Source organism: Lepisosteus platostomus, chromosome 13 (genome assembly GCF_059453375.1).
Source record: "Lepisosteus platostomus isolate fLepPlt1 chromosome 13, fLepPlt1.hap1, whole genome shotgun sequence".
In the NCBI taxonomy this organism is placed as follows: domain Eukaryota; kingdom Metazoa; phylum Chordata; class Actinopteri; order Semionotiformes; family Lepisosteidae; genus Lepisosteus; species Lepisosteus platostomus.
Genome location: NC_142623.1, coordinates 11,191,983 through 11,205,203, shown reverse-complemented (window position 1 = coordinate 11,205,203; position 13,221 = coordinate 11,191,983). Strand labels below are relative to the sequence as shown.

The 13,221-nt window shown below is 41.1% G+C and overlaps 1 long non-coding RNA gene across 1 annotated transcript; it reads right to left on the bottom strand.

The window, feature by feature from the left end:
• Window positions 1–2,246: 2,246 nt before the first annotated feature.
• LOC148649899 (uncharacterized) lies at window positions 2,247–12,335 on the bottom strand. The gene is made up of 2 exons (XR_015925963.1): window positions 11,488–12,335; window positions 2,247–3,295 (listed from the first exon to the last, which is right to left on the bottom strand). It is a non-coding gene; the product is annotated as an uncharacterized LOC148649899 (long non-coding RNA).
• Window positions 12,336–13,221: the final 886 nt, after the last annotated feature.

Here is a 13,221-nt window from a genome sequence, read left to right as displayed (position 1 = left end):
AACTGGCCCCACTAACACCTCTTCCAGAAATAAGGATGAAATATATATATATATGTGTGTGCAGCAGCTGTGGGAATTTGTTTGATCATTAAGTCAGAAGGGGAGAAGTCCAGGAAGTTGATTTTAGTCAAATTTCGGGAAGTATCAGGAAATCTTTGGCACCTGTGTGGAAGTCTCACAAATTTGCCTTCAAAATGTTTTGTGAGTTGTAAACACAAAATCCATCAAGCATATTATGAATTTCCATTTTTTTCTCTTTTTTTCTGGAGTTTCCTACACGAGAAGCTAAAGAAATATCATTTTCTTACACTACATTTTCTTTATTTCAGTGCAGAGGCAACTTGATAAGCTTGTCATGTCCCAATACATACAGATATTAGTCATACTATAGAGAATTATGCAAAATGCCACTCAGAGTTGAGCTAGATAAAAAAAGTGCAATGAATTATGGGACATATGTTAATTAAACTGTTCTCTTTGATTTTTGCTTCATGCTTATTTACTTTACGCAGACAACCAGAGAGCTGTTATGCTAGTATTGTATGACCTGTGAACCAGATCTGAGAGCAATAGGAATAGGATTACTCTAAGTAAAAAATAGTCTAAATGTGACACCATCATTCGCTCAGGGAATATACCATAATGAAGAGTAGGAAAGAAACAGAGTGGGGTTTTTTTTGTTTCCTCCCAAAGATCTGTTTACTGCAGCCTATTTTTGTTCACATGGCTGCTTTGAAGAGCTGTTTCCTTTGTCATCTCATGAGCATGTGCTCCTGACTCCATTTAGATCTGAACTATGAAAAATAATCCAATTACACAGAACAACATTTCCAGTTGTGTGAAATGTGGTTTGTAGTTTCATGCGAGTTTAAGGGAAAAAAAGGATGAGACACTGGATTTTTAGCCACTCAGCCTACACGCTTGTGTTTGGCAACTGTACAATAACTTACTGGGCTTCAGCAGAGATAACCAGCAAGGCATTTAAACACGATCAAAAACATCACAATAATCTTATTTTTAGCATGCTGCTCACTATAAAGTTTGTGGTAATAAATAGGTAAGCCGCCATACTTCACATTTGATAAAGGTACCAGATGAAGGAATAATATGCTCATTAAATTTATTTCAATAACAGTGTGTACAACAATAACATCTACTTCAATGCAATTTAACACTCAGAACAAATCCAGTCAGGTTTATGGAGGTTATAGCATATGAACTGAGTAATGTCTGTGACACTGGACAAATTATTACCATCCACCCTCTCTTTAAAGGGATGACAAGCATGTTTTTGCTGTGGCTTCTGTTTTTTTTTAGCACCAAAACATTATAGCACAGAATCTTCAAATGATAGTTCTGGCAGCTAGTCTGTGCTAAAGGATGAGGGATGTATCTTATTAAGAAGAACTGCAGGTTTCTGAGTTTCTTGGCTGGTTTGTGGTGTGTGAATGGGTGTTGGTTCTAGACAGGGAGAGAATGACAGAGAGAAAATGAGAAACGACTAATCCATACGGAAGGTTTTGTTTGGAAAATTATTTGGTCTTTTCTTCCTTTGGAAGATTTCTTAATGAGCTCGTCTTCAGATCGCCGTCCGAACATGTGAGAGAGAAGACAGCACCTACGTGTCTTCTGAAGAACACAATATTGCGGAGTCTGTTTCTGTAGCAGGGACTGATATTCACAAGCCCCTTGCAATCCACTGGGGGCGCTATTGTAAATGAAACCAATGAGACCTGGTTTGACCCGGATCAACTAAACCACAGCAACGCCAGCAAGTCTGATTTCCGAACCCAAGCTCAGAATCCCAATTCGCTCTCCAGATGGCTTTCTTTACTAGCTGGGACTGCTGGGAGAGCTTGGATCTCATTTGCACGCATATATGCATTCTCATAACAAAGCATCCATATCTCAGGCACAGTTAATATTTTCAGTGCAGTAAATTGAACACAAGATGCCTTGGATAAAGACATTAACTAAAAAAAACCCTGTCTTACTGTGCTTGTTAAAATTATTTGGTCAACTAAAAGTGATGATTCATTCCCTTATTGATCTAAGAGATCACTTGATTCATCACAGCCTGTGGTATGTTGTTGTGAAACACAATCTCACGTGCAATAGCTGGTTCAAAATATGTGGGGAATGTGTTCTTGTGAGAATGTGATCATTCTTGGTATTAATTCATGGGAAAACAGCCTTTCAAGAGAAGCAGCACTCTGGAATGAAAAAAAACAGTCTGTCTTGCCAGGTTCTTTATTAAATTGTCCACTTTTATATTGGTTTCATGCTTATTTACTGTGTAGACAATCGAAGAGCTATTTGCTTTCAGAAAATTGGTGGATGAGATGCTTAAATTAATTAGTTACAGGAGAAAAAAAATGAATTAAATGACCTCATCTGTCTAAAATAGTGGTAAAACTCAGATGGACATCTGACCCATTTTTCTCAGTTTGCTGTTTACAGCTAGGAATCCGAAGCCCCTGGGTGATGACACAGACCCTTGATATAAATATTATAAAGCATGGCACATGATTTATTTAATGATGTTAAGCTGGTTTTGGCCAACAGGGGTCTCCATTTAATGAAGGACCTCTATGGCAGGGAAATTATTCAGGTATTTTTTTAATTTCATTTTTTCATCTAAAAGTTTCAGGATGATTCACTCACAACAACCTGGACTCAGAAAATGATAGGTTTCAGACAACACAATGTTACATCTGGGAGTAGAATCCATAATGACATAAAATGTGCAAGCTAATACAGAGCACATATTAAAAGTAGTCACAACAATGTGTAAAAGAACATCGCATTTTGTAGAGCAAACTATTGTTTTCAGACCAGATTTGTGTTTTCTATCTTCCTTAAATGAAGAGGTTGCAGAAGGTTAATTTATAAGCCAACATCTTCAGTCCTATGAAGATCTTGGCTTGCTCTTCAGGAGGCTGGATTCTCCATACCTCAACTGTCTTACATAGTAGAAGTGTAGTAATACTACAGTTCATCTTTCCACCATTATTAAAGGTTCAAAACATTTTTTTTTTAATTTCTGGCTTTCTCCATTTGCTACTTACTTTATCTATGAGTCCTTAAACCTTCTATTATGGCATATCACAGCATTTGCACTGCAGGCCTAACGTCTGCTGAGATCACACCTCAGACTGTGTTCCATCCATCCATTTTCTAACCACTCCTTCCAATGAAGGGCTGCAGGAAGGCAGATCCTGTCCAGGCAAGCACTGGGAGCAACCTCCCAATATGTCTTTGCATGTGGGAGGAAACGGGAGCATCTGGAGGAAACCTATGGAAACACAGGGAGAATCTAAAAACTCCACATAGACAGCACCCCAGGTCCAGAATTGAACCCAGGGTCCCAGTACATCAAGGCAGCAGTGTTCAACACTGAGTGTCTGTGCTGCCCCCAGTTTATAAATCTTGGCTGTTGAAATCTGATGGTGTCCCAGTTACACAAGCTGTTTGACAGGGCTCTGTGTTGGGACCATGAATGAATGCAGTATATGCTCCCTCATGGTAAGATTATTCATTATCGTGGACTTTCACTCTTATGCTGTTGCCACTCGTATTTATTTTTAAACTTAATCTTCTACTACTTTCAGAATTTGACAGCTTTCGATGCTTTAGATAAGGATGCCTCAGAACTTTCTTAGACTAAAATGTGTCTAGACTGAGGATGTGCTCATTGGCTCCCAACAACACCTACACAAACTTGGTGATCAGTGTTGCTGTTGACGGCACTGAAATTAAACCCTCGACAGGAGTCAGAAACCTTGGTGTTATTTTTGAACCTGTGTTGTCATTCGAAGCCCATGTTAGAATCGTCACAAGGGTATCTCTTTTCCAGCTGCCTAGCATTGCCCAGTTAAAGTCCTCACACCGTCTACCTGACGCTGAAAACTTGATACATATCTGGATTTATTCAAGACTAGACTCCTGTAATACCTTTCGTATTGAAGTATCTGTTTAGGTACTAAACAGTCCAGTCCATACATCTTTAGTTAATATGCTAATGAAAACTGAATTGCCCTCCTTTAAAATACAGAGTTTATCTGAAGGTTCTTTTGCTTACTTACAAAAGACACTGGTTTAGCTCCTGGTTATAGTAAGGTCTTGTTGAATAACTGTAGAATAACTGAGCTCTTGTTATGCTACCTAAATCCAGCATTCACACAGTGGACAATAGGATATTCTTCTGTGTGCCTTTACCATTGTGGAACTCATTATCCAGATTCATTAGAAACTCTACAACTCTGTGGCCTAATTGGTGTGATTTTCCTTTTGTATTCTGCGTTATATGTACGAGCTACTTTATTCTTGCATTGAGTTTAAAGTCACGTTATGAGAAATTCAACATCTATTGAAACAGGATAATATGATTAATTATGGAAAAGTTATAACAGAAAACTGCCACACGGGAGCAGTAAAGAGTCAGTAACAATATACCGCAACACATGACCTGGTCTGTAAAGTAAAATCAATCGCAGTGGAAGGATGTTTTTGTCATTATAAATCCTCTAGACCTATTACAGACAAAATTCGATAATTTCCTATTGTTTTTTTTCTACCTGCGACTTATATTTTTTGTTGTGATATGATACACATAAGCTATCTTATAAGCATGTGTCGTATTTTTATTTATTTTATTTTACTTTTTTATTGTACTTTTTATCACTCGCTTATATTTCAGGTATTGCTACTATATATAGCAAAGTAAACTGCTATGTAATTAATTTACCTGATACGTTCAATCAAAGCAACTTGAATTCAATATATTTACCACGGGACAACCTTGTCGTGCATGCTGCACCTAACTTTTTCAAAACAAAATCTTTTACTGGACAGATATTGTTTTCAGTGCAGAGCACGACGTCTTTTTCAAATTCTTATTTTAATAGAAAACTGAGAGAGGATTAAATGAGTAACACACACAGCGATCAAAAACGTTTTGATTGAACTCCGTCTAGGCTGCAACAGTGACCTTCATCTACAGCACAACTTCATAAAAGTAAATTGCACGCTTTATTGTTTCTTTTACCGCAAGCAGGAATGTCACCGATCTATACTTACTGGGAAGTGTGTGTCCTTGTTTAATAACAGAAATGTTAAAAGTGGTAAGACAATCAAATGCTGATTATTTTACTCGCAACACTGTAAAACAAGAAATGTGGAGGCTGTTTTGCTTTTTTCCTATCGGGAAAGTGCCTCTTTTTCTAAAAGTTTTCCAATATCGGCAATAACTCCTAAAAACACATTAGCGGGCACCGCTTGGTGAGAGGGTATGAGGTAATGGAGAGAGGTTTCAAATTTCGTGGGGTTTCTGACGCGTACCTGGAGGTCTCTGCAATCCCCCTAAGTGCCACTAGGCGGCGCACCAACGCCTTCACCGCATCAGTGCGGTGTCTCCACCTCGCGCAGGACAGCTGCGGAAATCCGTTTTGTAGCTTTAGCCTGAACAGACCACTCTTTATTCGACCTTTAAGGGGGATTCTGATTTAGAGGTGGCTTAATCCCCACATATGGTAGCATCGCATCATTGACCTTTAGGGTGTTTCTTCCTGAAATGTGCTCGCCCATCAGCCTTCTAATTCTCTGGCATCCACCAGAAAAGCATCAGCCGCCGTCCCTCAATGAGCAGTCAGCTTGTGTGCCGGAAGCACAGGTAGTTCTGGACAGGTCTCCGTGGCCGGCCTGGGCGCACACTGCCAGCTGTGTCCGTGCCTCGGTATGACTTCGCCCTTCAGACGAGGAGGACGATCCCTGCTGAGCTCACATCAGTCTGGAACATGGTTTGTCACCACACCAGTTAATTGCTTTGCACATTCACAGATCAGCTGTAATGGGCTACTAATGGCCTTTCCAAAAGCACAGGATCTTTCAAGGCCCCTGAGCTTTCGGTTAAACCAGTTAAGCCAATTACAGTTTAATTAGTCCAAATTAAAGTGATCGTTAGCCACTTATTGAAGACAGCTATAAAACCCCGGAGAACTGGGTGGGATTCTCCAGGACCACAATGGGCGACCGCAGCACAGCATCTTTCAACAAGTATGACATTTCAAGCCCCAAACAGTTATTTTAGCTCAGTTGTGGTGTTCTTGTGCTCTGCTGTTAAGCGGATACACAGCAGGTTTCTCGAGCGTTTTGTTCCAAGTGTCCTAGTGCCTTCAGAACAATTACATTGAGAATGGGCAGTGTACATTTAGAAGGCCAGATATCTATTCATGATGCCTTCATGAGAATGTGCTTGGACTGCAGACCCCTGCGCGTTTATGGGACAGTGGGATTTTCTCGCAACGCGTCTGCAACCCTGCATGATGAAAATACAAGCTTTCCCCCGACCGTCAGCTTTGTGGCAAAAAAATCCTCAAGTCAACGGGTACTACTGGGTTTGTGCCTGATCCCTTTTGTGCTTGGTGCTGTGTCATAGTGGCATAAGCTTACTGTCAATGCTGGTCCGTTAGGTGTTGAAAAGCCATGCGCTTTTTCATAACAGATGCCAGATCACTCCAGCTTCAAACAGACGACTCGTATTTTTAACATTCCAGGAAACAGCACACAGCAATCAGCAATCAGCAATAGCGGTAGCAGCTTAGTGATACAGTTACGCCCAGCTTCCCTAATTCTCCTGCACATAGGATCAGAATGATCACAGTGCAATTTGCCTGTTTGTCCACACTTTTCATTTTAATCAGTATAAATGAATCCAAACAGAATGTAATGGCAAGGCATGGGGGCAAGTTCCTTGGGGGGGGCGGGGGGTAGTTTGGGTCACGTCTCCCTCCACCGGCGGTAGTAATTATTGCTCCGGCCTTTTTCTCTCTGATTGCCTTTCAATTAAGACCAGCAGCGTCTTTAATCAGATAATGGCAGCCCTTCCTTCTCTGCCAGGGCCCCACCCCTCTCTCTGCGCCCAGTGGGGACAGGAACGGCTTGAGCTGCTATCGTGGCCTGTTCCCTTGGAGACCACATCAAAGAGTGGCACAGGGGCCCTAGAGTTAAAAACGGAATGCTGGTTTCGCCAGTGTTGATAATGAGAACCTGCCACTGCTTCTCCAAACCTCAAATGATGTACAACTTAAGGAATTAGCTTCCCTCACTCAAGATTGGACTGAATTCTAAAAGCCCTTTTTTCACTTCCACAGAAGATCTATACAGAAAGGCTGGTTAATGAGCCCTGTCACAGGATGAGCAGTGAGCTAAGGGCTTAGGACTTGAGAGGCCCCTGTGTAGATATAAGAATGGAGACTGGTACCCCTGTTTCCCAGCTGCTGGACAACAGCAAAATCCTTTTCCAATAAAGCGGACACTTTGTCTGTTGAAGGTCACTGACATCGCCAGAGACCAGGGCTTTAATTCCTACAACAACCCCTATACTCTTTGCGTGATTTTTCAAAGTGTTTCCAATAATTATTTGAAATCATTTTGTTCACGTCTTAAACTCCGTGGTTTCACATAAATGAGTTATTATTCTCTGCAGGATGGCGAAGAGGCAGAAGATAGTGTGTGAGATGAAAATAGCAAAAGTCTTGGAGGCCCTCTTGTTTCAAATCATGACTGCAGCTCAACGTGTTCAAACAAATGTTTTTTTGCACAGAAATACTTAATGCAATCGGTAATCGAATGGGTTCCTGCACAGGTATAGTGCTGGAAATTCTCGAATCATTTTTAGCTGCCCATAGGAGCATGTGTTGTCACAACTTCTTTTCAACAAACGGTTCTGACTGTAGCTGTTCACAATTTTAAATGCAATATTACATGTTAAAATACAGACCAGGGTAGCCAACTCCAGTTGTCCAGGGTCCTTCTTGTTGTACAGCCACATTTTAATTGTGGTGAAGATTAAGGCCCAACAAAACTGGTATCTATTAATCAATCGATCAATCAATCTAAATGAATAAAGGAATGAAACATTGAGGACCCTATAATGCTTAAGGACCACCACCTCTAGTCAGATCAATGAGGGCACAAGTATTATAATGAAGAAGATGAGCAGAATACGCTCCCAAAGCTAGTGTTCCAGTTGTGAACAATACCAGTACCTCCATCCATTTTCAAACCACTTCTTCCAAATCAGAGCCTAACCCAGCAAGCAAAGGATATACTAATTCTAGCATATTTTCCCAGATGCCAAACTAATCTACCAGTATGTCTTTGGACTGGGGGAGGAAACCCGAGGAAACCCAGGAAAACAGGAGGAGAACTTACAAACACCATGCAGACAGCACACCAGGAGTTGAACCCAGGGCCCCAATGCAGTGAGTCAGCAATGCTCTCAGCTTTAATTAGGAACACAAACAAAATGATAAGTAATGCATGGGACTGATCAATACAATTATGCATCAAGACAAAACATTACAAATAATGAGGTCGCTTCTTCATATTTTAGTTCTGAAAGAAATCGAAGGCAGCACTACAAGCAATTACACTATTTACTCCAAAGCTACAAACTGAGTTGGCAAAAATCTTCACAACCCAATGAGAATTTATTAAAACCAAGAGTGACGGAGGCATCGAATTGTTCTACATTTATACAGTTCTATCTAAAGGCTGAATAAATGGATACACAGTTTATACACTACAATTTTAATCCCTTTTCCCATTCGCACAAATCTCAGATTTAGCAATCCCATTGACTGACTGCCTTCAATTCCATTTCCTAAACCTTCCAGGGCTCATCAGACAAGAAGCTACAAGAGCAGATCATGAAAACCCATTCTGCTCCAAGCTAGGTTACTAGGATCTGATTTAAATTCCTACCCTGTCTAAATCATCCAAGTGTTGTTAAAGTTCTGGAGTTACTGAAACCGCTCCTAAAGCAAGGCTGCACACTGCAGCAAGCATGTCACCCAAAAGACAGAAGTAAGGTCATTCTTTTTGTCTTTTTTCTTTTTCTTTCCTGGGAAAGGATTTTTGTGTAGTTGGTCCCTGGACTTTCAGCAGTTAAACAATGCTTTGCTACACTGGCGTATAGTTTACCCTAGTAAACATTCCCCATCATGTTGTCGTCACGGTTCAGGACAGTAAAGTATAGTGAAGCTGTAGGAGAAAGGCAAATTTACCACAGTAAACAGCCAAAAGGGAGAACACCTAATCACACAACCTGCATTTTTAACTTCCATACCAATTCCATGAGCTACATCCTCAGATTATTAGCAAAGATATTTTATTTTTTCCCAGAGCTCTGTGGTCCTCATAACATGTTTGATATAAGCAGGTTCTACTTTAATTATTTAGGCCTTAATTAGAGAGAATGGATGGAACAGAGCTAAAATTGTGTACTGGAGTATGACCATATGCCAGGAAATCTTGGTGTCTTCTTAACTCCTTTACCAGAAGTTATACTGCTGGCGTTAGTTCAGAGAATAGTCTCAGGCACTTTTTAGTGGCTTTTATTGTCACTCTGTTCTTCACTCTGAGAATGTTCTTTTTCTCAGTCCACGAAAGATTACAAATGGCAGATCATTTAGATCCTATTTCTCTGCAGTGACCCCTGTCCTCCTATTGTCCAGCTGGGTAAGTCTATCTTTGTGGGGGAAGGAGACCCAGCACAAACGTCTCTCTATCCCTCCTCACAAAGCGCCCCTCAGGAACTTTTTGTTTCTGGTGACCTGGCTCTGCCTCCGCTACACAGATAAAAATCGAGCCTCCTCATGAACGTTCATTGAAAGAGGCTGGGACTGGAGTTTGCACAGTGGAATTGCAGTCTTGTGCAGGAAACTGGACGTATGTGGGCCTGTTTTTATGTCTTCTTTTTGACCCCCTCTTTTAAATAAAAGCTTACTGTAAAAATAGCCTAGCGCAGCAGAACAATCAAAATCAATATTTTGAATTTCTGAAGCATCTGCTTGTGAAACTGATACACAGCTACACAGCAGTGAAACAGACACTGTAAATACAGCCATCTTGAGGAAGAGTAATTAGGCTTCTGGGCTCAGAACTGGGCAGGGTGGGCTCAAATCAATGGTGGCACATGGATTTTGTACCCCTGTGCTCAGATTACTACAGTAAAATTGGTACAATTGTACAATTGGAAATTGCTTTGGATAAAAAAAAAATCTCAACCAATTAAATTAATCATAGCAAAAGTTTTAACCTTCTCTGCCTGTCTCTGCCCCGGGTCTTCCATTTTTCTAAGAAAGTTGGGCGTGATAAGTTCACAAACTGTTGTGCTTTTTTGAAAGCTTGTCTAGCTTTCTGGCACCTCAGCATTTCTTACCTGTTTGTGTCTACCAGGAAATTTACTGTACTTTGTAAAACTTTTCTCTGCTTTGCTGTCAGCATGTTTATATAAAGGTGGGTAGCTGCGTCAGCATGCGTAGGCTGCAAAGGAACAAGTAATAGGTTTATTCCATGCTGAAAAAAAGAAGAAAGAGAACACAACGTTTCGGCCGTGGAGCCTTCTTCAGGTGTCACACCTGAAAAAGGCTCCACGGCCGAAACGTTGTGTTCTCTTTCTTCTTTTTTTCAGCATGGAATAAACCTATTACTTGTTCCTTTGCATGTTTATATAAAGGTTTCTTTACAGAACTTCTTCTATATAAAGCTCTTGTATAAAACAAGTGCGAAGTGCATTATATAAAGGTTTCACAACAGAAATTCGTACATCAATTACAGTACATTTTCTCTTTAACAAAAGCCATTAAAAATAATTATGACTCTTGGACCGCTGTGTTTGATACAATTATACTGGTGGACTGCTGGAGCTGTGCTTCTTAGCACTATTTTTTTTTGGAACACAAAGCATTGTATTGTTTTCACTGTGGTTTACCACAATAATCATCCACGAGCACATTACAGCAGCTAACAAGACTAGGAACAACTGCACATGCATTTTAAAAGGTCTCCAAGCACCCTTTGAAGACTGGAAGCTAACCACAAGGACGTTCCTACTAAAGCAGCAAAGCCACCAGCTGTAAATCTGAGAGAGAAATTTAAGCACCTCTGTCAACATACTGAGAGAACTGATTTTGATCAAGATAATGTCTTAAAGGCACAGCTGGGATAGTATAAGGGTTATTGTGTTGTCTTAGAAAAGTAGAAAAGCAGTGCATGACTCACCTCTTCTAGTTTTATACAGGTTCTTAAAGTTTTTTCTTTAAACAATTGATGATGAGTACAGGACTTTCAGCACATCAGAGCTCACCTCTCAGCTCTCAGCTCATCTAAGACCAAAGCCTCATGATTTATGTTTGAAAGATGTATGTACATCTCCACTATGACCTGGCTATCTATTCCTGGCATTGACCATTCTCTAGAACAGGGGTGCCCAACCTTTTTTCATGTAAGATCTACTTTTTCATTTGCCAGTCCAGCGTGATCTACCAGTGTGAATCTGAAGCTCTGATATAGGAAAAACAGACTGTGGACACATCAGTACAATAACGGTACCCATCACTTAAATGACAGCAAATAAAAGGAAGTGACTCATGCTACAGTGAACCAGTAATGTTCCCCGTTATAGAAAAAAAAATATCCTACCTTAATGTGAGCACTGGTACTGAGAAGCTTACTTGAGGACACTTTTTTTGGAACGTGTTGACACTGCTGATCATGTCGATGACATTTTTTATTGTGTCCCTGCAGCTCCACATTCAGCTCACTCAGCAGTTCAGTCAAGTCCGTGAGGAATGCTAAGTCCAGAAGCCACTGGTCATCCTCTAATTGGGCATACTCACCATGTTTAGACGACTTGAGAAACTCTTTGATTTCAGGCAACAGCTGTCTAAACCTTGCCAAAAATGTTTGTTTTTGAAATCTCCAAACAGCAAGTCATCAGCCTCAGCAAACGCTTTTTTTATGACTTCTCGGTCCCTGAATGACTTGTTGTGTTGAGCCGGGACGTGGCTCACACGGAACGATGTGATGATTGCCGCTTTCCCTCTTGTATTAGGCCACGTGAAAACTGACTGCTGCTAGCTGAGATGTACATTTTTCCACATTTCTTTTCCGTAACTCACTTTTAGCGGGGAAGTCCACATCGCACGTTTTGTGTGCAGTTTTGAAATGTTGTTCTATATTTCCCTTTTTCGCGTAGACGCTAGCATTGCAGATTTGAATGCGATGGTACAAAAAATAATCACACTCCCACTCCTTGTGGTAACGGTAAGTTTTCGGTCTCTTTGATTCATCATTTTTGCTCAAACACTACAACTGTCAAAAAGGCAATCAAACTTATCAAACTGCTGGCGAATATGTCAGTCTGTTTTGCTCCACTATGCACTGTAGCGAATGTGGGGTTTGTGCGCAATAACCAACAGAACGTTCTTGGGTAGCACACACAACACTCTTTGTTTACAGAGCTCCTGTAGCCTTTTTTTCAGTGTCAGCCAGCACTCAGGGAAGAGACTTATTCTGAAAAATATTCTAAGGGCTCAACAAGCTTTATCAAATTAACTTCCAGCAAGCAACGGGTGCCAGGCAGGTTAAACACACTCACACCAGGGCTGTGTCCCAGAAGCCAATTCACTTACCAGCACATCTTTGAACTGTGGGAGGAAACTGGAGTACCCAGAGGAAACCCACTCATGCAAACATGTGGAGAACATACAGTATACAATCCACAATGATAGCACCCGAGGATTCAAACCCTGGGCCCCAGAGCTGTGAGGCAGCAACGCCAACCACTGCAACCACCTAGCTGCCCATTGTGAAACATCTATCCGATGCCATTCCATTCTTCAAATAGGACGGCCATCAGCCCAGTTTCGCCTGGGACTGAGATCTGAGGATTATTCTGGGTAGAAGAGCTGGTGTCATGCTCCTCAGTCCTGCCACACATGGCCACCGAAACAGGCCACACATTTGACTTTTTGGCCTAAGCACTGTATAGTTGTTTGACCATATTAAAAGTGTCTCTGAACAATATGGCCAAACTCATTGCTAAATATTGTGTACTCTTATCAGGAGGCCGTGGGTGTGTGAAAAGCTTTGTTTTCCAAGAACCATGATAGAATTAGTCATAACATGACTTGAAGATGTGCGTGGGTGTTTAGAGCATGGCTCCTAAACCCTGCCTTATCATTCTGGCTAGAATTGTGGGGTTGCGGTGTGACAGAGTGACATTTCAGGGACAATTGGCCCTAGGTGTGATTGTGTGCGTGTCTGTATTTATGTCTGTGTTTCTGCCCTGAGATATGCTGGTGTCCCATCCAGGGTGTATCCTGCCTTGTGCCCGTTGCTTGCTGGGATAGGCTTCGGTTCCTCTGCAAACCT